The 27,293-nt window shown below is 44.7% G+C and overlaps 1 protein-coding gene across 1 annotated transcript in view; it reads left to right on the top strand.

The window, feature by feature from the left end:
• Positions 1-1,418: 1,418 nt before the first annotated feature.
• LOC146839179 (CD5 antigen-like) overlaps positions 1,419-27,293 on the top strand; it is a 621,574-nt gene continuing 595,699 nt past the window's right edge. The window contains exon 1 of the mRNA XM_085603206.1: positions 1,419-1,552. The gene's annotated coding sequence lies outside the window, so the exon portion shown is untranslated. The remainder of the gene's footprint in view (positions 1,553-27,293) is intronic.

The following is a 27,293-nucleotide window of genomic DNA, read 5'->3' as shown; positions in this document are numbered from 1 at the left end:
TAGTGGGCAGTGAATATTATAGTGTCCAATATCAAAATAATTCTTCAAAGAGTTGCAGTTCAACTAGTCGTTACTAGATGTCCCTCACGAGTCAAATGCAAAAGCATTGAAATTATTATTACATCAAGCTGCAGTTCCACTAGTCGTTACTAGATGTCCCTCATGAGTCAAATGCAAAAGCATTGAAACCCTTTCATGAAACTTTTGCATTTGACTCGTGTCGACTCGTGAGGGACATCTAGTAACGGCGAGTGGAACTGCAGCTTGATGTAACAATAATTTCAATGCTTTTGCATTTGACTCGTGAGGAACATCTAGTAACGACAAGTTGAACTGCAGCTCTGTGTAGAATTATTTTGATATTGGATACTATAATATTCACTGCCCACTGCTAATCTTGTCCCATAATGCTTTGCAGGGCCTTTGGTTGGGATTGTATTTTTGCCAATAACTGTGCTTGAGGTGGTCCTCAGAGGATCGGACCACCGCCGAATCGTTCAAGAAGATGTGCTTTTTGTTTTCAAGGCATCTGCTTGGTTCTCTCCCTAGGTTAGGGAGGATCCCAAAATCATCACCTCTCTCACTGCTTGCTAATGTATTATTTTCACCTTTGTGAAATTACTTTATGCGTTATAGCATATAAAGACAGAAATTCTAATTTTATTGTAACTTGCAATGTGCAAGATGCTGTGTTATCAGCTACGCATAGATCAAAGTAGTTGAACATAGATAAAAGTGTACTTTGCGTAGCTACGTGTAGTGCTGCTACGCAAACTACGCCCAGGCTTACTTTCTTTCTTCAATTACAGCTGGCTGAGCATCAAAGTTGTATGAATCATTCTGTTATGAAGTATGAGTATTAGGATGGCGATGCTAAACAGGAGACTCTGTAAATGAATAATTCTGAACATCAGATACATCCTTACTCTGTTCTTGTATTTAAATAAACAATATGAGAACAGAGTGAGTGTATGTACTATATGTATATGTGTGTGTTTGTTTCTGCTAGTCTGTTTATGTGTATTAGTGTGTTTGTATATGTGCGTGTGTTTTCTTGAGTATGTGTGCCTTTTTTCTGTTGTATTGTGACTGTGTTTTTGTTTATGTTAATATGTGCACATGTATACATATGTGTGAATCTGCTTGCACCTTTCTTTTGTTTGTATTGTGTTTGTTTATATGCATGGGTGTTGTTTCAGTTTGCCTTCGTTATGTTTGAGTGTATTTAGAATGGTCTGCATGTGCTCACTTTTAGATGTGTGTACATCCAGAGAAAAAACAAGTAATTGTAATTTTCCAAGGGTAGAGGAGGCAGTATAAGGTGGGTGGAGAGTGGGTGGAGAGCAGGTAGGAACTATAGCCAACAAGACTGTAAGTCATCTGATCCTTCTCTTCAGAGCTACCAGTCGATGAATAGAAAGGTTTTGCTCATCACAATTCTAACTGGATGAACATTGTACTTAAAAGTTGCAGAAAAAGACCTTGCAGAACAGGATTGGCTCAGAGTACAAACCACAAAGCTGTAAACTGTGTGTACCTGTGATTTCAGACAGTAAGTGATGTTTATTTCACTCTCATCGGAGACAGCTCTGTTAGAGATTGTAAACTCCAAGCAAGTTGTGTATTTCACTCTCTAAGGAGTCGCCTGTGTTAGAGATTGTGAACTCCAGGCAGTTTGTGTATTTCACTGTCTGAGGAGTCTCCTGTGTTAATGATTGTAAACTCCAGGCAGTTTGTGTGTTTTACTCTCTTAGGAGAGGGCTGTGTTAGAGACTATAAACTCCAGGCAGTTTGAGTATTTCACTCTCTGAGGAGACAGCTCAGTTACAGATTGTAAACTGCAGGCAGTTTGAGTATTTCACTCTCTGAGGAGTCACCTGTGTTGGTGATTGTAAACTCCAGGCAGTTTGTGTATTTCACTCTCTGAGGAGTCGCCTGTGTTAGAGATTGTAAACTCCAGGCAGTTTGTTTATTTCTCTCTCTGAGGAGTCACCTGTGTTGGAAATTGTAAACTCCTTGCAGTTTGTGGTGTATTTCACTCTCTGTGGTGGGGAGGATGTAACAAAGATCTGATGAGAAGTTGAAAATAGCGAGTTTTTTGTTGAGAGGACAAGTAAAAGAGGTGAAGCTGGATGCCCTAGTCAACGTCCTCAAAAACTACCTGGGATTGTATCCCCCATGATACTGTGGTGAATCAGACCTTCAAATGGGTCTGTTTTACAAGATGTTTGTAAAATGTGTTTTTCTCGTGTAACTGTTTAAGTTGGAGGTTACAGGAAGGACCTCTGCTACATTATTTTGATGCCATGGCACCGCTGTCTGTGCTCTATATACAAATGCAACGGTATTTGGTCACAATCTAAATTATTGATTTTATTTGTGAGGAATGTATGGTTAGGTCAGAGACTCTAGGCAGAGCAACACTCAAAGTCAAGGAATGTGTCATGGTTCGGTGGGTGCCCTGCCCCCCGATTATCTGGTGTGTGTGTGCTCCTTCACCCATGCGGAAATTAGTGTTCCTCACTTCCGTGATGCAGGCGGTTAGCTGTCCAGTTCCCTGCTACCGAAAGCTGCCGCTACGTCACACAGCGCTTCTGGGGGAAACCACATAACTGCAGCGGTTCCCGCCGGCTCAGCTCTTTGGATTCACGCCCTTGCCCTTGACGGATGCCTGGATCTGCATCAGACGCCGATTACAGGTATCCCAAGGCCGAGCTGGAACGCTGCCTCGTTTCCTTTGTGACATTTCTCCTGTCTCCATGCTAGCGCAAACCACTGTGCCGAGGCTTTGGTTCCCCATCCAGTGCAAGCACGCTGGATAGTGCCTTGACAGTGTTTTGTATGTTTGGCACGTACTTTGGGGGTTTGGTTATTTGACGTCTAACAGCGCAGGAGCGCTTGTCACTGTTTACTACACCGCATTGGAGTGCTATTGTTTGTTTTCCCTCACACCGCGCTGGAGCGCTTTCTTTTGTGCATGCTAGATCACGCTGGAGAACTTGTTTCTGTTTTCTTTTGCACCGCGCAGGAGTGCTTATTATTTTGTTCCGCACCGTGCTAGAGTGCTGGTGCCTGTTTCCCTTTGCACCACGCAGGAGAGCTAATTACTTTATTATGTAGATGGCTTCTCGTTATATGTTGTTTCCAGTTACAAGGTAATTACTGCTTTCCACATGTGTGTAACGGGTGTTTACGGTTATACTCCGAACAGAGGGAGGTCCTCTACTGGTCTTCTGGACACCATCCCCGTCATCTTTAGCTTCCTTCCCCCGATACCATCTCCATCCTGGTTTGTGAAGACATCTCAAGTGGGCTAAGGTGGGTATGGGGCGATATCTCATGTCGTCTCTGCGAGATTACTTCGCAAGCAGCAGGGAAGACTTGTGGGGTACACAACAGAATGTCTGCCTATGCAAGTAGTGTACCAAGGCAGAAGAGCAGCAGGGGCATACACCAGGAAAGAACAGGTACAAAAAGCACAGGAGCATGGAAGAGAAGGCCATGCAACCTTAATGTGACCAAACAGAACTGAACCAATAATGGTAAAAGAGACTGGGCTACAACTAGGGTTGTTCACAGGTAAAACTAAGATCATCCCACAGCAACAGGGAATGTCTACATGTAACATAAGACACAGGGTGTGACAGTAATTGCCTCCTGGAAACTAGATTCCAACACCTGTCCAAAGAAATACACTTTCACACAGGTGAGTACAAAATGCCTCACTGTCTAGACCCAAGAGGAGAACACAGAGCAAGCACTAGAAAGCAATCTAAGAGCTGTAGCAAAGGGTGAGGATCATGGCATACTAGGAAAAAACATAGAACAAATGAGGCAGGACAAGCAGCAGCATTCTAGGAAATCTAACAAGCAAGAGACTAGAACTATAAGGGAATAAGAGAAACACTGAGTAAAGGAATAATAATAAAGGGAAAAATCTAGGCAACTGGGGAGAACATATTAGAGTTATGATAAACAAAGAAATATGCAAAGGGGATTAATAGCAGAAACAAAAGAATTGAACTAAGAACAATTAGCAAAGAAGCAGCCCAGGACCTGCACCTGACTGAAGAAAAAAAGGCAGACAAAGGATTAAACAAAATCAAGGTAAAGATGAGAGAAATCTGTAAAAGCAACACAAGATCAAGGCATGGGCTCTGGGTAAAGCGGGCAGAAACTGGACAGGAAAGCATGCAATAAGAGGTCTGGTTCACAGATGTTCAAAATTCAATGCACAAACAAAGAGCTTCAGAAATTGGCAGCGTATAAGCAGTTTGAGACAGCAGCAAGCCCAGGGCAGAATCTCATGACTGGGTTTCATAAGACTAGTCACAGTGGATATCATTCCATAGCTCACAATTTTGGAGGCGGAGGCGAGATTCTAGTTATGAGGAACAATGGGGTGACTCCTATTGAAAGCAGTACACATTAGATGCCGGGTCTGAGTGAATCATTGGCAGTGAGTTATGGGACCGTAGTGCAAAGAATCATCTTTAGGTCTTCCAGTATCACACAAGGACAGTGCATGAGTTTTAGGGGTGATTTGCAAGCTGCAGTTATGCTGTGCCGCAAGAGTGGCAGAGGTGGAGGTATAGCTAACGTCTTTAACAATAAACTGAAGTGCTGCATTATTGCAGACCCTCTGTCGGACTGCGAAAGCCTTGTCTTTTCTATAGACGTCTCCCCGACCAGCACCTTCTCTGACCTTCTAATAGACCACCCTCCAGGCTCCCCGAGACAATTCCTTGATGCCCTTCCCACTACTATTGCTAACTTAGCCTTTGCTCCATCTAACTTTACTGTGCTCGGTGACCTTAATTTCCATCTAGATGACCCACCTGACAATATGGCTTACAAGTTGATTGGGAATCTCCTGGCACTCCAGCTTAACGAGAGAGTATTGAAACCCATTCAGTACAGGGGTCATCTACTAGACACTGTTTTTAGCAACTGTAATATACTTAGTGTAGGAACTCCTGTCCCACTCCCTTGGTCCGATATCTTTCTAATCCCCTTAACCTGGGCAATGCCCGGACCCTCTGTTCCCCCAATACAATCTCGGTGCAGGAACAGAACTGGTCTAGACTTCCTACTGATCAGTGGAAACACGTCTTGGAAGCTACTAGACCAGTCAGCGATCCAAATCTTAACCTGGTCATCAAAAACTTTAATCTTTGGATCCAAGGTTCACTTAATGCTGTACTTCCCAAGAAAGCTACCCACAGAACCAGCAGGCAGAATACCACCCCTTGGTTCTCACCCAAGTTAAGAGAACTAAAACAATTTTGCAGAAGGCTTGAAAGAAGATGGAACGGGATTATTCTGACCTTAGCAAATTAGAATATAGGGAGACAATCAGATCCTAGAAACTTGAAATCAAAGCTGCCCAAGCAGCTTATTATGAAGATAAGATTAATTTATCCACAAACTCCCCCAAAGAAATATTTCGTATTGCTAAGACCCTCACCAAACTGCCTTTGAACCAGCCTTCGTCTGATGGCGCTCTCACACGCTGAAATAACCTGGCAGGATTATTTCTACAGAAAATTCATAACATCTATCTGTCCTTTCCGACCTCACAGAATCATCATATTATGTCAGCTATGCCAGAATCACAACATGGAACCCAAATTTTACTAGAGAAATTTCCCCCTCTAGATTCAGTTTTGTTGGGCCCAATTATGACTAAACTTAAATTTGGGTCTCCAACAGATTCTGCCCCTCCTCAGATTCTCACATTAGCCACTGATATAATTTGTCCTGTTATCCTCGACCTTGTGAATTCCTCCATCTCTTCTGGTACAGTTCTTTCGGCCTGGAAATGTGCTATGGTCAAAGCTCTTTTAAAGAAACCTAATCTCAATCAAGCTGATTTGGCCAACTGTTGCCCATGTCGCTCCTTCCCTGGGCGAGCAAGACTCTTGAAAAAGACATAAACACTACCATGGTGGATTTTCTGGAACCTAATAATTTACTCCAGCCATCCCAGACTGGTTTTCGTCCCGGATTTGGGACTGAGACCACCCTCCTCGCAGCAACTGAGGAGGCAAGGAGGATCTTGGATCAAGGGGGAACTGCAGCAATTATCCCCCTTGACCTCAGTGCCGCTTTCGACACTGTCAATCATAACATTCTGATCCTCAGACTTAAAAACCTGGGAGTATCCGGCGTCGCATTAACCTGGTTGCAGTCCTTACTGAGTGAGCGCTCCTTCAAGGTCTTCGAAGGAGATGTTGTCTCCAATCAGCTGCCTCTCAGCTGTGGGGTTCCTCAGGGCTTCTCCCTGTTTAATGTGTACATGAGACCCCTGACGGAATTTGTCCATCCATTTGGCATAAAAATCATCACCTATGCAGATGACACACAGCTTGTGGTGGCATTAAACCAGCCCAGAGGTCATCTAGCATCCAAGGCTTTTGCCTAGAGGAGGTTGCCAAATGGATGTAACTCTCATGCCTTAAACTCAATGGGGACAATACGGAGCTCATGCTCCTGGGCAACCTCCCTCATTTAACTCTTTGCTTTGGCCTAACTGTCTTGGGCCTGCTCCAGTCCCGAAAGACCAGATTAAGAGTCTTGGCATATGGCTCTACCGCTCCCTCACCTTAAATCACCAAGCAGCCAAACTCTCAGCCACCTGTTTTGGCTTATTTAGGATGCTTCACAAGATCCTTCCCCCCTCCCTTTTCAAGCTAGAAGGATCATGGTCCAGGCCCTTATCCTCTCCCGCCTGGACTATGGGAACGTCCTCTACCTGGGAGCTCCACAATCTACCATCAATAAGCTCAAGATTATCCAAAATTGCGCTACCCGCCTGCTTCTCAGATCCCTCGCAGGCAGTCTGCAAAACCAGCCCTAGAGACCCTCCATTGGCTGCCGATTCAATTTAACCCCTTCGCTGCCAGGCCTTTTCCCCCTCCTTTGCTACGCCCTTTTTTGGCTATTTGGGGTAGTGCGCGCTGAGGCCCCTGTAAATTCTTGACCACATAAGGTATCCACGCCAAATTTGCGTCCTTTTCTTCCAACATCATGGGGCTTCTGAAGGTACTCCGGGTTTGTGGATTCCCCGGGAGGGGTCACAGAAATGAGCCAAAATACAGCAAAATGTAGTTTTTTGGGGGAAAATGGGAAAAAAACGGGCTGCAAATGAAAGCTTCTGGGTTTTTCCCTGCAAGTGTTATCAAAAAAGAGTTTGTGGGGCTGAAATCACCATTTTCTCAGCTTTTAGGGAATACCAGACTTTTGTCAGAAACCCAACATTTTTTACACAGTTTTGGCAGTTTTCTGGGACATAGCCTATTTTTGCTATTTTTTGTGCTTTCGACCTCCTTCCAGCTAATGGTAGAAATGGGTACAAAAGCAATAATGGATTCTGGAAAGCTATACATTTTAGAAAAGTAGATACAATTCTGAATTCAGCAAGGGGTCATTTGGGTAGATCCATCAAGGTTTTTTTATAGAAACTAACAGTTAAATATAGGATAAATTGAAAATGTTTTGAATAAAAAAGCCTTTTGTGTCAACGTTTTCACCTGTAACTTCTTCTAATTATGACAGCTCTTTGAAAGCAATATACCGTTACATCCGTTGGACATTACTGGTTGTGGGGATATATAGGACTTGTAGGTTCACCAAGAACCCGACGAACCCAGAGCCAAAAACTGAGCAGCAACTTGCAATGGTTTTTTATTATGTACCGGGTATATAGTAATTATTCTGTAAAAATGTGTACATGGAAAAATCGGTATGAAAGACACCTATGTATTTCTGAAATGGGAACAAAATATAGAGTTTAGAAACAGTAGATATTTGCACATTTCCGAAACTGGGAATACTCATACTAGCATGAGAATTATCAGTCATTTTTTAGAATGACTTCTTTTTTACACAATGTCTTTCATTTGGAAGTCAGAAATGCATTGAAAGTAAATAGGTAATAACAGTTACCCAGGGCATTCTGGGTAAGGAAACGTTGGGGATCCACGCAAGCCATACCTCCCTGGAATCCCCCGGGTGTCTAGTTTTCAGAAATGTGTGGGTTTGGTAGGTGTTCCTAGGTGGCCGCCGAGCACCGGGCCAAAAACCCAAGTGACCCCACTTGCAAAACCAGGTCGTTTTAAGTTAGGCAAATTTCATGTCGCCTCTCTACGTTTTGGGCCCTTGCCTGTCGCGGGTACTTGGGCCTCCCACACGAGTGAGGCACCGTTTTTATCAGGAGACCGGGGGAACGCTGGGTGGTAGAAAATTTGTGTCAGCCCGGTGATGCCACAACTTTCCCCCACAAAAATATGTGAAAAAGGTGATTTTTTCAGCAAAATTTGAGGGTTGCAGGGCATTCTGGGTAAGGAAACGTTGGGGGATATACGCAAGCCATACCTCCCTGGAATCCCCCGGGTATCTAGTTTTTAGAAATGTGTGGGTTTGGTAGGTTTCCCTAGATGGCCGCCAAGCCCGGGCCAAATACTCATGGGACCCCCTTTGGCAAACCGGGTTGTTTTGTGATAGGTAATTTTGATGTCTCCTCAATAGGTTTTGGGCCCTTGCCTGACGCGGACACTAGGCCTACCCATGCAAGTGAGGTACCATTTTTCTCTGAAGACTTTGGGGAACGCAGGGTGGGTCGAATTTTGTGGACCCACGCAGATTCCAGAACTTTCCACCACAGAAATGTGAGGAAAATTTGCTATTTTGGACACATTTTTAGGTTTGCAATGGATTCTGGGTAACAGAACCTGGTGAGAGCCAGTGAAGTCACGCCATCCTGGATTCCCCTCGGCGTCTAGTTTTCAAAAATGTACAGGTTTGCTAGGTTTGCCTACGTGCCAACTGCGCTAGGGCCCAAAATCCACAGGTATGCACATTGCTAAAAAGAATTCGGAGCCCAGTGGGCATTCTGCCGCCCTGGGGGGGAATCGGGGAAGGGGGTTTCTACCCGATATTCACCCAAAGGGGCAGAAATACTGTGGCTATTTTTTGTGGGGGTGGGGGCATTGGTATGACCATTCTGGGCAGCCCTCACCCCCACGCATAAAAAAAGCCTGCGTACTCGCTGGCACCTAGTGGGCTTTCTGCCCCCCAGGGGGCAGATCAGGGGCCAGTGCCACCATCTGCCCTCCTGGGGGGGCAGAAACATTGGAATTTCTCTGGGGGTGGGGTGGGGTATTGTCATGCCCATTTTGGGGAGCCCCTACCCCTACACTAATAAAACAAAACAATCCATGCTTTCTAGTGGGCATTCTGAGCCCCCCAGGGGGGCCAGATTGGGGGCTACAGCTCCCATCTGCCTCCTGGGGGGCAGAAAGACTGTCATTTTTGTGGGGGGGGAGGGTGAGGGCATTGGCGTGCCCGTTTTGGGTAGCCAACACCCTAAAAACAATTGCGCAAAAAAAATCCCTGGTGGATAGTGGGCTTTCTGCCCCTCTGGGGGAACAGATTGGGGGCTACTGCCCCATCTGTCCCACAGGGGGGCAGAAAGGCTGTAATGGTGGTGGTGGATGGGGGCATTGGCGTGCCCATTTCAGGCAGCCCCCACCCTAAAAAAAACCTAAAAACAAATCCCTGGTGTTTAGTAGGCTTTCTGCCCCACCGAAGGAGAGATTAGGGGCCAATGCCCCATCTGCCCCCCGGGGGGGTCAGAAAGGCTGTAATGGTGGCGGTGGGTGGGGGCATTGGCGTGCCCATTTCGGGCAGCCCCCACCCTAAAAAAAACTGAAAACAAATCCCTGGTGTATAGTGGGCTTTCTGCCCCCCCGAAGGGGCAGATTAGGGGCCAATGCCCCGGGGGGGCAGAAAGACTGTAGTAATTGGGGGGTGGGGGCATGGGCCTGCCTGTTTTGGGCAGCCCCACCCCTATTTTTTTAAATTCCCTGGTGTCTAGTGGGCTTTTTGCCCCCCCGGGTGGGCAGATTGGGGGCTACTTCCCCCATCTGCCCCCCAGGGGGGCAAAAAGACTAAATGTTGCCAAAATAAATTGGGGGAGCAAAGGCCCTTGCCCAAGGGGCTGCTCCCCCCTCCCTGGTGTCTAGTGGGTGGATCCCTGCTTGGGGATCGCCCTCCTGTGGTGATCCCCAAGCAGGGATCCACTGGGGAGGTATACCATTGGAAAGGGGAGATTCTCCCCTTTCCAACGATACCTCTCCCATCTTTCTACGTGCTCAGGGGGCTGAGATAGCCCCCTGAGCATGTAGAAAGTGAAACTGAAATGAGCCTCTTGGCTCATTTCAGTTTCACTTTCACTGTAATGAAGTTGGCGCGACATGCGCGCGGATCGTCTTTACAGTGAAAGGGGGGAAGCTGGGGAAGCTCTTCCCCAGCTCCCGAGGCTACTATGAATGAAAGGGAATCCCTCTGGTGCCCGCACCAGAGGGATTCCCCAGGGAATGCCTCATGACGAGCTGGACTCGTCATCATGGGCACAGCGCGACTGTGCTCCATGACGAATCCAGCTCGTCATGGGCACTGGAGGGGTTAAAGCCTTGAGTTTGGCCCACAAAGGCTTACAGCCCAGCTGTTATCCAATCCCTGATCACTCTACCAATCTATCAACCTAGGAGAGAACTCTGCTCAACGGCTACCTTTCTCTCGTTACCCCCCCAGAATAAGGAGAGTCAGATATGGCAGACGGTCCTTTGCCTATAGCGTTGCAATCTTTTGGAACGCTCTTCCACTCCACTTTCGAAATGAGCCCAACCTAAAGGCGTTCAGAAAGCTTTTAAAAACATGGCTCTTTAGGAACTGTATCTAACCCCTACCTGCTTGTTCCTCTGCTGTTTTGTCCGTAGTGCTGGGAGGCCTCAGGGTAGCCATCACGCTTTATAAATGTAATTACATTCATTCATTCATTCATTTCATTCATGTTATGTTATTTACATTTGTAAGGCGCACAGCTACCCTGAGGGGTCTTCCGGCACCGGCCAGGTAGGGAAAAAAAAAGAGTGAATTACTGATTAAATAGCAATGTCTTCACTCTTCTACGGAATCTTCCAAGAACAGTTTCCTCCCATATTGAGATAGGAAGAGAATTCCAAAGGGAGGGTCCCAGAAAGGATAAGGACCTGCCACCCATCTGAGTAAATTTGATTCTGTGAATAACAAATTTGGACTGTCCAGCAGAACGCAGAGGACGTGGAGGTGTGTACGGTTGGATTTAAGATTGCAAGTATTGTTGGGCTGTTCCAGATTTAATTTTAAACATAAAGCTTAAGGCTTTAAATTTAACATGATTCTCCACTTTAAGCCAGTGAAGATTGCCAAGAGAATCGGTGGCTGACACAGTCCTTGGGACCCGAAAAGCAGCCTGGCAGCTGCATTTTGCTCCACCTGCAGCCTTTGTACTATAGTTTTGTGTCAGCCTAAGTATAGAACATTGCCGTAGTCAAGCCTGGACGCAATCAGGGCATAAACCACAATTCGTTGAACAGAGAGGGGCATCATCCACAGAATTTTCCTTAACCATTTCAGAACGGTAAAGCAGATAGAGGGCACCTTAGTGATTTGAAGCTTCATTGACAGGTGGATGTCAATGATGAACCCCAGGTTGCGAACTTGATGTACCGGCTGAGGTAGGCTGCCCATTTCGGTGGCCAGTGTTGAGATCCCTAAATATCTTGCTCTTTTCCTAGGACCATACATTCAGTTTTGTCTCCATTTAGTCTGAGTACGGTTTTTTGCATCCAGGATGCGATTTTTCTCAGACCAACCTGGAGAGCAGATGAATCAGATCCCTTAGATGAAGTGAGGTAGAAGATTATCTGCATGTCGTCAGCATAAGAAAATAGGGACTGTAGTTGGCCCCTGTACAGCCTCTGCCAGAGGTGCAATGATGGAATGGTTACAGTTATATTTTGTGCTTTTCTTTATCGCTTTGGTGCTGTTTGACAACTTCCAAAAAAAGTGCATCCATTTTGGGATCCTCAATGCATGTTTCCTGTTGCAGCTGCTATTTACCCATTGGTTGGAAGTACAGACAATCCCTGCAGCTAATTCCCTCTCCAGATGGCCAAAGTCTGTGTGTAGGGTGGGTTGGCCACCTGCACAGGGTAGGTCACTGGGCCTGGCTGCTGGTCAGGTAACACAGTCAACATATACTGCATTGAAATTGTGACTGTGTGTAGTAGGGGTTGCCTGCCCATGGGTTGTGGGACAGGCTCTGGGCAGACACCGGGCCCTACAACCAACCTGTGTTGCTGTAGGCCTGGCCCTGTTTTCAGCCCTCCTGCCGGAGGCCAGGAAATCTAGATGGTGGAGTGCAGAGCCAGGCCTGGGGTCTGATCCTGCAGCCTGGCAAACATGTCACCATTGCACAGCAGTGTTTGGCCACCAATATAGGGTGGGGCATAGCCAGAGCCCTGCAGTCAACCATCACTGCCCAAAGCCAAAGTCTATATGAGTTGGCTGCCTGTTATGGATTGGCGATCAACAGGGGTCTTCCTATTGTGGAGTGGAATCGCACAGTGAACCACGCTGCGGATTACTTTCATGTAAGAGCCATATATAAAATACAGAGGAATTTTGCCCCGGTGAACGAGGGAGACATCGCCCCTCTTTCTTAAAAGAATCTGAGGACCACTTTACTTTTTGTGGGACAATTCAGAAAATGTGTACAATTAGAGGATCTGCCTATCTTTCAAGTGCCGTAGGGAAGCCCTACAGGGGAAAGATCAAGGAAGACATCACCCATCGCCCCCAAGTAAGGTTAGAGGACTATATTTATCCTCCTGCAGGAAGCCCACCATAAGTAGAGGATCCCTGTACCCTCCTATTATTGGGAAAAGATTTTAACCGGCAGTGATCCCACACCAAACTTTTGTTGTGGCTCATCATACACGATTAGTCTTAGAGAGGACATATTACTACTTTTAATTATGAATAAGGATTGAAAATTGCGATTCCTTCTTGATGAGACGTATTCATCATAAAACATAAACCCTCAACATAATAAAAGGCATATATGACATTGTGCCAAAGTTAGGAGAGACAATAATAATTAATGTCCTGAAGAAGGTGGTTTACAAATAGATTGAGTCCACCGAAACACGTTGACGTCCTCTTTTGTATGAGTGTATTTGAGGAACATTTGAGTCTAATCATCTGAATTCTGATAAACTCCAACATATTTGATTCAATCGAACTAACCAAGCCATGATGTTTTTTTAATGTTTCACTTGTTTCTTATCTCTCGTATATTTTAAGTGTTATGTTTGTCTCATGTATGAATTTGTTGATACACATTTTTAACTGGTCTAAATTTGGTTTTGAAATTTTATGAATTTGTGAAATAAACGAAATGTTGTGATATTTGAATTCGTTTTTGTCCATGTGTTTATAATTGATTTATGGGCCCTAAATTCTAAATACATTCAGTAACTTGAGTGTTTGTAGGGATTGTGTATGGTTGAATGTAAAGCAGTTTGACATTTGCAATTTATCGCCCAAGAGAAATTCTTTTTACATTGTATGTGCACAGAGAGGACGGGACCTGTGTCCAAACTACTGTGGCACCTGGCAAAGTTCCCCCAGGGGCTTGTGTGAATGTTAAACTTCAAATATGATTAAAAACACAGAAATGCTCTGAAAAAGTGACGTTATACTTAGGAATGGTATAAGATCTTAACATATATTAAAAACAGAAATTCCCTGCAAAAAACAAGGGTTAAAGTGATGTTATAGTTAGGTGTTTGAATAAGATTTGGAGACCAAAAAAACACTGCTATTCGCCAGTTATAGTTAAGTGAACGAACTATAACTGCACCCCCATCAGCCACTACTTGTGACCTCACACATTACATCACTCATGACATGTTAAATGATATCATTGATGATATGTCAGATTGCACAATTGATGACATCAATAATGACATCGTCCAGTCTTTGTGACAGCGTGCAATAGGGTTTGCGGACTTGAAGAAATCCAACCAGTTAAATGTGGACTCAAAGTTCTACCATCAATCAAGTGATAATGGACATAATATTTGACCACATTCTAGCCACATACAATATCTGTCAAGTTAACCACATTTGGCGGACGCTACCCTCTTTTTACTGTCATTCATCAACTTAAATTCTAAAATGTCTCAAAAGACTTTAATGGAGTCACCTCCTTTTCAAACCTTGAACACCATGCCAAAAAAGAGTTTGAAAAACATTCACCTTAACAGGATCACCTACTTAAAGGCTTCATAATTCCTACGATTTAAAGTAAAGAGATTGATAAGCATAGGAACATGTCTAGAATGCTGAAGAAAGATGATGTGCTCTGTGCAGTGTTGGCTCATGAAGCCTGGTACAAACACTTTCTTGTAGTTTCCAGGATCAGGTGGCGAAAACTGAGGAGAACCACCAGGCCTGCTGGGATTGCCATGGGGAGACAAATAACATTCTCCATCTGATGCGCTGCTTGGAGCGAGTTCTGCAACAACCGATGACCAAGATGGTGGACGGGCATTGATGACAGCACTTACCGAGATGGCTGCAAAGCAAACGGGCTTTGATCCTTCAGGCCACTGGAGCCACCAAACAAACTGGGCCCAACACACCACATGTGATAATAGGACTCCCACAAATAAATTAGATATTTTGAGCCCTTCCTTGATACAATTAAGCTACAGAGAGACAGAATGCTGTATATGCCCCTTGGGTTCGGACTCTTCCCGTTCATGAGGTGACAGCAAAGTGGTGCACAAGCAATGGAAAAAACTACCCATGCGTGAAGGCATCAACAGAAAGTATTGCCCATTTAATGTTTGCTTGCCTGGCATATAAAACGGGATAAAAGACTGACAATGCTCTGCCAGCAACTGGCCACACAGGACCATCATACAGCACTACGTATACTTAGATCTGACCCTAGGCTGTTTTTTGCATGCTGTGTAGCAAAATTCCCGGGAAAAGTATGGCTTGTAAGGTGGAAAGCCCTTGCAAGAATGGCACAGTTTTAATTGAAATCAGTAAAGTGGGAATTTTAGGATGCAACATATATCCGTTTGAACTTTTATCCACTAGCACTTTATTTGCCAAATCTTCGCTGCTAAGTCAGGGAAAAAGTAACACATATTTAGTATACCAATGCCTCACTGTCATGATGAAGTACTACTGTTTTATTCTGTTTTTAATGTAGATATGTCTTTGACAAACTAAACTGTGTATCTGTCATTTTATTCTGCTTTTTAACAATTCGAATATGATATATGCATTATTGCATTAAGGGCTTAACCGATCACTTTGCTGTATTAATGTTATATAAATTGAAAATGTTGCATATCTGTATTCTTTTTTATCTATAGCTTTTATGACATTTCTGTTGAATAAAGCTTAAATCAATCAATCAATCAATCAATCAATCAATCAATCAATCGATAATAGCACCATTTCAGGGGGTCCTCCAATTCCCATTTGGGAGCGAAGGAGCACAGAGGTGGAGTACAATCTTGAAGGCTTCCTGTGAAGGCCGTCACTGGGCGGACGTGTAAGGCACTAATAAGAAACTTTTAAAAATCTGTAGAAGAACCCTGTGCATGTTTAGCAAAGTAATGACATAAGAACTTGAAGTAGCCCAAGGAGGGATCCGATGTTCGGGCAATGTGGGTCTCACTGTACACCCCTCGCTTTCTCAGTCATTTGTACTATAAGTAGCAGTAACAGAGCCACCATCAGAGTGGTACCAGTATGAGCGACAGGCCGACCTTGTGGTGAGGAGACAATCATGATTTGGTACAAGGGGTAAAAAAAAATAGCACTGTCACAAATTGGAAAAGTATGCATTCCGGAGTGGAAAAATCACGCATGACAAAGAAATGGGAGCACCTTCCGGACAAGCGGACAGTGAGGAACAAGATCCTTGACTCATGGAACTGCTGCTGGCAATTAGAGAGACCAGATAAGCCATGAAAAATAAACTTGGCATGGTGGTGGTGGACATTAACTCGCTCCGGACAGATTTCAGGAAAATTGCAGCAAGAGTCTCCACGGTGGAGAGCATGATCAACAAGCAAACTGAATCCATTAGAACACTGTAGAAGGAAGAGAGACAACTTAAGGAGACTCAAGAGACTCCCATCACTGCACACCAGGGTGGAAGAAGCGGAGGGGAGATCCAGCCATAAAAACATGTGGATGATGGCTTTTCAGAAAAGTGGGGACATAAAAGTAGAACGCTTCTTCAAGAACTTTGTACAAGCAATAACAAAATCAGAAGACCTACCCCCACACTTCATAATAGAATGGGTCCCCCAAGCAGGAAAACCGACGATCGGAGCACCTAAGGTTACTTGTTGTGTAATCCAAGAGCGGTGCAGAAGTAGATGTTCTTTCATTGGATGTTTAATGCTTATTAATATTAAGATGACAAATGTTCTTTCTGATGTGTGGCTGAAGAACTGTATATCTGACAGCAAACACAGTGTGAGAAGGTGGCCTGATATATGCTGTCCACTAGTTCTAGTGGGCCCCTTGTATCAGTCCAAACAACCCCTTATGGTGATAGGTTAAAGACAATCTTATGTGAAAGCTATCCTAGTGGTAGCTATGGAGAGCAGCCTTCGGGCTAAGTCTTGAAGGAGTGTAAAGCAGCTTGTTTTACCAGTCTATAATCTCTTGAATGACCAAATGAAAGGACAACCACACCAGGTATATATTTAAAATATATGTATTTAAGATAGAACACACCCCTCTAGTCTCTTTATGAGACTGGAGTTCGAAGTACTTAAGTTACAAGTCAGTATTCAACAGTAATAGCACAAATACACGTTTGGGCCCTAGGGGCATACCAAACCATTTACCAATAAAGTGGTATAAGAACCACAACTGAACTAGATACAAGTCCTAGATCCTGTAGAAGTGCTTGGACCACAAGTAACCACCCAAGGTAGTAACACAGGGGACCCACGGGGGACGCGTGCAGTGTGAGAACACAGCCGCGAAATGTCATTTACTTCGATGGGGAAAGTCGCGATTGGAAATTTAGAGTTTAAGGACACTTAGAGGATAATAATGAGTGAACCCTTTTGGACTTAGAGGTGTCTAGGGTCAACACGCACGGGAGTACCAGAGTACTCAAGTTACCTCACCCAGGAAAGCCGGGTGCATTGGTGTCAAATGGTGTCAGGTGGCGTCGCTGGTTTCAATGGAAGCTGCTCAGGAAGTGCTGCTGCCATGAAGAGGAGAAGTGTCCAGATAGATCCAAGCCCGGATCTAGGATGAAAGGAACCTGAAAGCAGAGGGGACAGAGTCTGGGTCACTTACCAGTGACAAAGAGCACGATAGACCAATGCCCACAGATGTCGGGAGCTTCAGGTGAGTTGACAGGTGTCTTGACTCCAGATTGGACCCAACAAGCCGTATGGTGATAGGGGCATGGTCACAAAAAAAAGCAAGCAAGAAGGCATGGGTAACAAACTAAAGCTCATATACATCTCAATTATTGGACATTATTACATCTAAAATGTTGTTGTTTTTCTTCGACCTTCCTACTTACATCTATCTTCCATCCATGTTTTCTCTACGTTTTTTTACGTTCGTTTTGTTTTTAAAACTTTATTGTCATTCTTTCACACATCGTTTTTTCAGCTTTGGTGACCACAACTTATCATTTTAACTTTCTACCTAGGTTACATTGCACTAACTCGATTTTTTCGAGTCATTTTTTTCGAGTCATTATGTAGCGATTTTTGTCATGTTTTTGTCATGTTTTGACCATTCCAAGATGGCCGCCAGTATTGGAGTCTTCTTTCTCTGTTCACTATTCACATACTTAATACGGTTACACGCCCAATAACGGTTCTTCGAACCAGAGCAGTTTGGATATGCTCATTTGAACGGGTGAACTGAGGTAACTTTCACGATTTTAACCGACTCTCGGTGCGTGGTTTTATTTTATGGTTTATCTCGTTAACACTGCATGTTCTTACTTTGAACGCTTGTTGGACCATTTCACCTGATCTTGGCATGCGTATTCTATACAACGTTTACGTATTTACTTTACACGTCGTTATCACCGCACCTGTTTAGCAACACGTGACACACGCGGTAAATTCATAAAAAACACCGGATAGCTTGGGTGTGATTCCAACACGCTTGTGTAGTTCTTCTCAACAGCGTTTTCTGATTATTTCTTTGCGCACTTTTTGAAGCTTGATATCTTGGATGACACATGTTTTTACACATTTAACTTTGTTAACGCTTTAATTTATTAGTGGAAGATAAATTTTATGAGGGGACGTGCAACTTTATCTCCTGTTTTTGTTTATAGGATTCCTCCTGATGAAGGGTTTTCACCCGAAATGCATAGAGGATATCCATCAGTACCTTTGTTGACTCAACATGTGATAATTTGTTACACGGAATAATGAATTTCAAATTTTCAATCATGAATAAATGAACTTTGGTTTAACCAGAACGAACATTGGTAACTTAGTTACCCCACAATGCTGTGCGCATAGAGGGACACCACCCTGGATGGGACAGTGCAACTCTTTTCATTTCTTCGACCTTGGTTTAGGGGTCGCTCCTCTAGCAGCACGCCGCTACTTGTTTAAATTCAACACACTCAGAGATTAAAAGGGAGTGCGCGATATTTCAACACTTAACAAACTAACAGCACATACAGGCCTATGGGGAATGCTCACTGGCTGGCTACAAAAAATGGCTGCCAGCCACATGGTCATTGGTTACAACAACAACCAGTAAAAAGCCATGGCAACAAACAAAAAACATATGCAGGCCTATGGCAAAAGCACACTGGCTGCCTACGCAAACTGCCCCCAGCCACATGGCAACAAGAAGCAGGAGGCCTGGAAAACAATGAAAACATGCAGGCCTATGGACACTATGCAAAATGGCCCCTGGCCACATGGCATGGGGAACAAAGGCAAATGGTGGTCTATGGCAAAAACACACAGGAGGCATTGATTAATTCAGCATCGACAGAGCTAAACATTTTACAACACACATCCTCCAAAAGCAATACCCCACCTATAAACTGTTTGCAGAAACAAATTAGAAATACCACAAAAAATATTTTGTCTATTGTAATCCAATGCCATCCATGGCCAAGATGATGTTTCAATTTAACAGACACCAAAGAAACAGTTGTTTTTCATTCACCCAGAGCTAGCACTGAGCCTACTTGCTGAAAGGCCCGTTCCATTGACAGACTAGGCTACATAATGCATTGAAAGAAGACAGAAAATGTATTAATAAAACATGGAGAACATGCACTGAACTGTGCAACAAATTTTCTTTACAAAAGAAGAAAAATCACATGCAATAAACAATAATAAACAGCAAGAAGTCATGGGCAACAAACAAAGCACACATACAGGCCTATGGCAAAAGACACTGACTGCCTATGCAAAATGGCCACTGGCCACATTCTCAGAACAATGACCAGCACGAAGGCATGGCCACAACAAAGAAAACATGCAGGCCTATGGCAAAAGCACACTGGCTGGCTACACAAAATGGCTGCTAGCCATATGGTCACAAGCAACAACAAGCAGGAGGCCTGGAAAACAAAGAACACATGCAGGCCTATGGCAAAGCACACCAGCTGCCTATATAAAATGGCCACCGACCACATGGTCAAACAGCAAGCAAGGAGGCATGGCCACAACAAGAACACATGCAACCTTTGGCAAAAGCACACTGGCTGCCTACACAAAATGACCGCCAACCACATGGCCACAACAACAAGCAGGAGGCCTGGAAAACAAAGAACACATGCAGGCCTATGGCAAAGCACACTGGCTGCCTATATAAAATTACCACCGATCACATGGTCAAACAGCAAGCAAGGAGGTATGGCCACAACAAGAACACATACACACTTTGGCAAAAGCACACTGGCTGCCTACACAAAATGACCGCCAGCCACATGGTTACAACAAGAAGCAGGAGACCTGGAAAACAAAGAACACATGCAGGCCTATGGACACTAACTATACAAAATGGTCCCTGGTCACATGGGGAACAAAGCTGAATGGTGGCCTGTGGCAAACACATACTCACACCGGCCAGAAATAGGAGGTATTGGGAAGACAGCAAACACAGCCTTAATTCAGTAATGCCAAAAATACAAATTAACAGGGCTAAAAATATTTACAACACATATCCTTCAAAGGTATTACCCCACCTAAACACTGTTTGCAGGAAGAACAAAAACATAAAATACCACAAAAAAACACACATTTTGTATTTTAATACAAATCCATCCATGGCCTAAATGATGTTTCATTTCAACAGACTCCACAGAAACAGTTGTTTCATGCACCCATGGCTAGCACTGGGCCTACTGGTGGGAATGCCCATTGGCAGACTAAGCCACGTAGTGAATTAAATCAATATTGTACATTTATTAAAAAAGCAGGGAGCAAAAAACAGTGAAGTATGCAAGATTTTTCCTTTATAAAAGAAGAAAAAATATTTACAAAGTAATAATTAGGCCCCTACTGAAACTATAGGCTACCCACCGCAATAAATTAAAAAAAATGATTAAACATACAAATAAATCCAGGAGTATGGCCCAAATCAAACAAACAACACCAGCTTTTCAACTTACTTGTGAAATCTCAAATACAAAGTCCTTAGATCTAATGGTGTATGAAGCAAATAAAAAGAGTAATCCTTTCATCTCCAAACCCCAAATCATGAGTGTTCAGGAGATGGATAAAGGACTGGGAGCAGCCTGCTGGACAGGAACAGGAAGTTGGAGACTCTTGGGCATTCCTCCAAGTTGGGAAAAAAGTTTTTTTTAAATGACTCTTTGCACAAAAATAAATGCCAAAGGTCCATTTGAGGAGGTTTTTGACTCCAAATCGTCATTTCAGGAAGATTTTGATGCTTGTTGAGGAGAGAATATTCCTCAGATTGCAGCTGCAGTAAATCCTGAGTGTTAAGACAGAAAACATCTACAGGAAGTTGCTGGCACACCTGAATGGTGTGTTGGCAATCGCGAGCACCCGGCAAGTCACTCCCATACATGCAAAAGTACATTTCAAGCATGCTAACAAAAAAGAACCTCAGCACTGTTGCCCCGGTAACTCCACCTTTCTGCGGAACGTGCAGTTGCCAAATTCGGCAAACTACGTGAGTGGAGCAGAGTTTTACACCCAGACCTACTCCTCGGTGAGGCATGGGTGTGTTTGGCGGGATGACACCCAATGGAAACCAGACAACAAGGAGGCTTGCTGACACCACAAAATGGACGAAGTTGAGAAGAAACCTCTCCCACAGATACTATGATGGTAGAGAGGTAATTCCAAGGAGACAACTTGCAGGACTATTCTATTCTTGCACCATAGTCAAACAGAAAAATTACTACCATTCAGTCAGAGGCAGGAGTCACACCTTCAAGACTTATCCTTTAGACCCTGCTGTATTCCCGTCATCTAGAGACTGAGGAAAGAGACACTGAAATGGAAATGGAAACAGGTTTGATGCTAATTTTGGAGAGCAACAGACACATTACGCATTGGGGAGGCGAGTAGTTCAAGACTCATGGCCCAGGAAAGGAGGGACAGGGGAGAGTTTTGTGGTGAAGAGAGTTGTCTGACATGATTGACAGCAAACAACAGGGCTTACAGGGGAACAAGTTCCAGGAACACACAGTACGCCATTGCAAGTATCATGCAAACCTGAGCTAACATTAAGGGAACCCAACCCAATCCTCTCATTAAATGGGAACAGGCTGTGCAACAAATTGTATCAACCTAATCCAATCCTTATCCTGTTTCAGGTGACCCTTTTAGTGGGGAATTGTTGTTGTCTTCTTGGAAGGGGAAGCTACAAGACCTTGTTCCACTCTAGATTCACTTCTGGCTCCTGTGCAGTCAGTATTTTAGTATGTGGGTCTCTCCCGCTTACAGTTACGGAGACATAGATGGAACTAGGAGGATGTTTCACTGCAGTGAAGGGCATCTGGAATGGGGAGCAACTCACGGGTGGCCTTTTGGTACTTGCCCTCTGGACTACAAACCACAACACTGTGAAAAATGGGGGATTGGCTTACTAGGCTACAGGACTCACTTATAATCAAAGGGGTGACTTCATCCTAACAATGAGAGAAGAGATAGGTATGAGTATCCGGGCTTTTCACTTGATGGAGGACAGGTGGCTTCCAAATTTCACCTCTGCACTCGACTTTATGGATATCCGTTCAGGCAAGATTTATACAAGTCTAGTTCCATTTTCAGGGTGGAATAATTCCTAGTCCCAAGGGCACAGAGATAGAGATTCAGGGACGCATGGTCAGGTGATATCAGACTACTCTCCGAAATGCACACGGCTTACTCTACTTGCTACCTGGGTCATGGGTCATGGACAGAGTGAAGAATGGATCCCTGGGAGCTCACTGACTGGTGCAGCTGAAAACACCTGGTAGTAACATGGAGCAGTAGTTTAAAGACAACACAAGATCTGTGTCATCCAGAGTGGCAATCCGGGAAGCATATAAAACATATTAAACAGTCTTAAATGAGCATTTGGTCTCACACATAACAGGGGAAAAAATCAAGGAACTATTGGCTTTAGAGGAAAGACTGTGCAGATGGGACCCACCCCCAAACACTCACATCAGATAGACTTCACCAGGGATAGGTGAAAACAACTAGTTGATAGTGCAATAACTAATTGAGATGCAGCCAAGGCCCAGCAGAGTAAAGCAGCACAAGCTATATGAGGTGCAGAATAAGGCAGGGAAACAGCTCACATGTCTTTCAAAAGAGAAGAGGGAAAAGGTAGATCCACAGAGTAGAAACTGTAGAAGGACTACTGGCCAGCAAAGCTGCTGCCATAGCCCAAACCTTTGCTATACACCTGGAGAGGGCATGAAATGCCTTGGAGGAGGTAGAGCTTCATCAATGAATGCGAGAAGCTGGCCTGGTATATCATGTCCACTTATATTCGTGGACACCCTGCACTGATCCAGGCAACCCTGATGATGACAACCTTAGAAAGCTCTCTAAGTGGCAGCGGTGGAGAGCAGCCTTCAGGCTTAGTCCAGAAGGAGTGTAAAGCAGCTTGTTTTTACCAGAATGCAATCTTATAGGCACATATTGAATGAAAAAGAACCACACAAGGTATTTATAAAAACATGTATTTATTATATAACACTCACTAACACATACCAATAACTCCTACCTGGAGATATGCACAATGCACATAAAACTTTGCATAGAAATCACGTAAGTAGCACAGAATACACAGTGGGCACCGGGGGGGGGGGGGGCAAACCATATACTAAGAAAGTGGTGTAAGAACCACAACTCATTTCAAGGTAGTACCCAGAGGACATAGAAGTGTTGGGAACACAAGGAACCACCGAAGGTGAGTGACTAGGAGCCTCACGGGCATCGGGTGCAGTGTGGAAACATGACAGTGTACTCCGTACAAGTCACCGTGTAAGTTGCGGTTGCAATTTTAAAGATTAAGGACCCTTCCCAGTGGACCCTGAAGAAACATCATGGAAGACAGAAGGTTAGAGAGCCACCCCACCCATGGATACCCTAGTACCCACGTTGCCTACACCAGGGAATCTGGGTGCACAGGGGTGAAGTGGTGTCGGAAATCGCCGTTGAATCCAATGGAGGACTTCAGAAAATACCGCTGCTGAAGAGGGAGAAAGTGTCCGGTGGAATCTGAAGGTAGATTCTAGGTGAGCAGTACCTGCAAGCAGAGGAGACAGAGTCTATGTCACTCAGGAGTGACTCAGAGTTCTGGAAGACGAATGCCCACCGATGTTGGGTGTTGCAGGAGAGTTGATGGTGACTTTGACTCTGCAGCTGTGAGGACCAGGTAAAGCTGAGGAGAACCAGAAGCCGTACACAAGCTGTCCCACATCGGATGTCGAGAGCTGAGGGGTCGGTGTCTGGCGGGAGCACCAACAAGCCTTGGCAAACAATGTAGAAGTCAAAGAAGCTGCAATGTGGGGACCAGCAAGATCCAGGGGACTCACCACAAGCAGGGGAGTCAGGGCAGGCCCAAGCAATCAGGGGAGCCTAAAGAATTCAAAGGTGACCCTCAGCAGGACCCACAGGTGGAGGCACTTAAGTCGCAAGAGGACGTAGAGCAGCTCACCAAAAGATGCAGGCCACGGTGCAAACCATGCGGTGTGGGCAAAGAATTTGGTCAGTGGAGATGCTTGATGATGGCACTACTTGGAGCCCGAAGATATTGGTGGAAGGAAGCCAACACGCCTTGGCAACAGCAAGTTGATGCGGTGCACAAGTCTTCTGTTCCTGTTGCTCCCACGAAGGACACTGGCCTCAAACTTGGCAAGAGGGCAGGTCAAGCCTTGAGAGCTGGGGGGAACCACCACCTGTGTTGCAGAACCTTTTGGAGTCCTTAGGAGCTCAGGATCAGCAGACCGGTCAGCTTAGTTGTGGTGCCTGCGAATGCAAGGAAGTGACTCCTTCACTTCAAGGGAGATTTATTCAGGTGTCTTTGATGCCCACAGGGCTTGGAAAATTCCTGTATGGTGCACAGGCACAGACGACGCAGCAGATGAGCAGGAAGACAGAGTCGAGCCCAAACGAAGTCTATTGAAGTCCAGAGTGCCCAGACGGTTGAAGTTGAAGTAATGTCGGAGTTGAATCATGTCCCACTACAAATCTAGGGACCCACCTACAAGTAAGCCCTTAAGTACCATAAGAAAGGGTTGGGACGATTCAGGATTCCCTCCCAGGGGAGGGACTGGACAGTAGGGAGGATACTCCCATGTCCTTTGTCCAGTTTTGTGCCAGTGCAGGAGCCAACGGCTTCCAGAGCTGGTTTGTACTGGACTATGCAAGGAGGGCACCAAATGTGTCCCTCAAGCAGAGTGAGTGGTGCTGGCAATCACTACCATCCGGCCCCAATACACTAAATGCTTCCTGGGAGTTGGTCACACCTCCCTGTGACAGGATACCTATTGTTCTGCCTTCACCTGCGCAAGGTTGGCTCAGCAGCAGGAGGGCGGAATCATGTCTCCGGATAGCCATGTTGTGCTGTCCGGGTCTAGAAGATTGGTACCTGGAGCACTGAGCCTAACGAAGGCCCGTTCCAGTGTTTGGAATCATACCTCACACACTGTTTACAGTGTGGGGGTATGATTCCAACATGTTTGATACCAAGCATGATAGGGTTCGTTCCAGCCAGTTTCGAGATGGTCATCGCGTAATTACGTGGTGCCTGTCAATATGTTATATGGCTGGTTCACTTACTACCCGGGAGAATGGACTCTGTAGGATGTAGGGGTGTCCTGCTCATGCAGGGGTACTCTCACTCTTAGAACCAAGCACCCTGCCTTCAGGTTTGCAAAGGCCTGCTATAGGGGTGACTTATAGGTTTTAAGTGCAGTGACCCTAGATATAGGAAACCTATATGCTTTGTAAGTGGTGCTAGCACCAGCTTACTCCGGTTGCAATGGCAGACCTGTAGTTGCATTTTGAATGGTCTCCCATGGGTGGCATAATGCATGCTTTAGCCCATGGGGGACCTCTGGGGTATCTATGCCCTGGGTATCTTAGTACCATATACTAGGGACTTATAAGGGTATCCCAGTTTCCAATCTGGGATGTACCTAAGTATTTGCCATAACAATTTAGGGAAAAAAGCAGAGAGACTGGGGTCCTGATTAGCAGGAACCCAGTCAGACTAGTCTAAAAGTGGGGGTAGCCATAAAAGCAGATCCTGCTTTCCTAAAATGACATACCCACCTAGATTCTGAATGGGCAGGATATACAGGCATTTTGCCTTTGGCTAGTGAGAGGAAGAATTCACAAAAGCAATTCAAGAAAGTAAGACCCCAGGGCAGAATGTTTTTCCTTCAGAGCGCTTTAAACGTTTAGCCGGAAGCTGATTGGACCATTGTGAGTCATGCTGCATGAATCCAAAGATAAGTGGTGCCTCAACAAGGAAATTAAATGGGCCACAATAGTCCTTCATCACAAACAGGGTAATCCTGCAGAGAGGTGTTCCTCGTATAGTCCCATTGTATTTCTCAACATGAAGGTCTAGGTTTTCGAGAACAACCTTGCAAATCCCCTCATTCAGGTTATAGATAAACTCATAGCTCTCGACCAGTCCAGAGACAGCTGAAGATCTGAACCTGGCACTGGTAACATTGGGGATATGGTGGCAATGGAGAGACGGTCATGAAATGGATTCAAGCCACCAGTGATAGTGACACGAGTACACATCCATTGCACCAAGAACCAGGTGCACAGAGGTGGAATGACCCTCAATGGGAAAGATGTGGGGGTTAGTGTCTTATCCATTGAGCCAGTTGCCCCGTATTGTTCCTACACCACATTTGTTAAGTAGATGGTGGATTAGGATGCTTGATCTGTGTTGGATTTTTTTCATGCAATGTCTTGCAATTAGAAAAACATGAATACAAATAAGTTAAAAGAGAAGTTGAGAGGTATGGGGTCACAACATGTCGCGCAAACTTTAGGTTTCTTCAAAACACTTTTAGTTACAGCTGGTAAAATGTGATCAGAGTTAACCCTGAGGAAGGTCAGTATTTTGCCCAAAATGCATTGGGATTATCGCATCCATGTTTAATTATAAGGAATCATGTAACTCTATGTGTCTTGGAGTAAAGACTTATTGGCACTAGTTGAACTAATGTGAAGATTAAAGCACAGAAATGTATGGTTGAAACATGCATTATTTAGAATTACCATTGGAATAAATCGGATGAAACAAGGAAGATATTGTATACCTTCGGCATGGCCTAACGTTTTGAAGAACCTTACATATTGGTGTGCATTCTACAACTTTAAGGGGTCCTCTGTGTGCAATTATTAATAAATCTGACAATGGAAGCAGTGCTGGTTTATTGAGATGAGACGATTAGTACCAAACATCCCATAATACAGTGAAGCCATCATGGGGCTGGAGAACTCAACATGATGAGTGTACAGCCCGTGTACTCCTTATGGCTTCCCTGTTCCTTACAATATCCAAGAACTGGTATGAATATTGCAGGGGCATATCTGCTCATGCAGATATGTCCTCACAGAAGATATTGTGCACCCTGCCTTAGGACAATAAGGCCTGCTATACAGGAGTCTTATCTATATCCCATTTAGTGTCTGTGTGCATGTCACACAGAGATGGATGCCACGCCGACTCTTCGGTTTTGTCTGTACCAAGGCCCGCAGTCTGCAGTGGCAGTGTGCATGCCTTTGGTGAGGGGACCCTAGGGTTACTTAATTTGTGTTGCTACCCTTGGGGTCCCTCTTCAGTGCCAATGCCTAGGGACTTACAAGGGTTACTGAACTTGTGCTAATTGGGAAACAAAAGGTACAGTTTAGGGA

Source organism: Triturus cristatus, chromosome 4_2 (genome assembly GCF_964204655.1).
Source record: "Triturus cristatus chromosome 4_2, aTriCri1.1, whole genome shotgun sequence".
Taxonomy (NCBI): domain Eukaryota; kingdom Metazoa; phylum Chordata; class Amphibia; order Caudata; family Salamandridae; genus Triturus; species Triturus cristatus.
The sequence above is the reverse complement of the archived record's forward strand: the minus strand, read 5'-3'. Positions and strand labels throughout refer to the sequence as shown.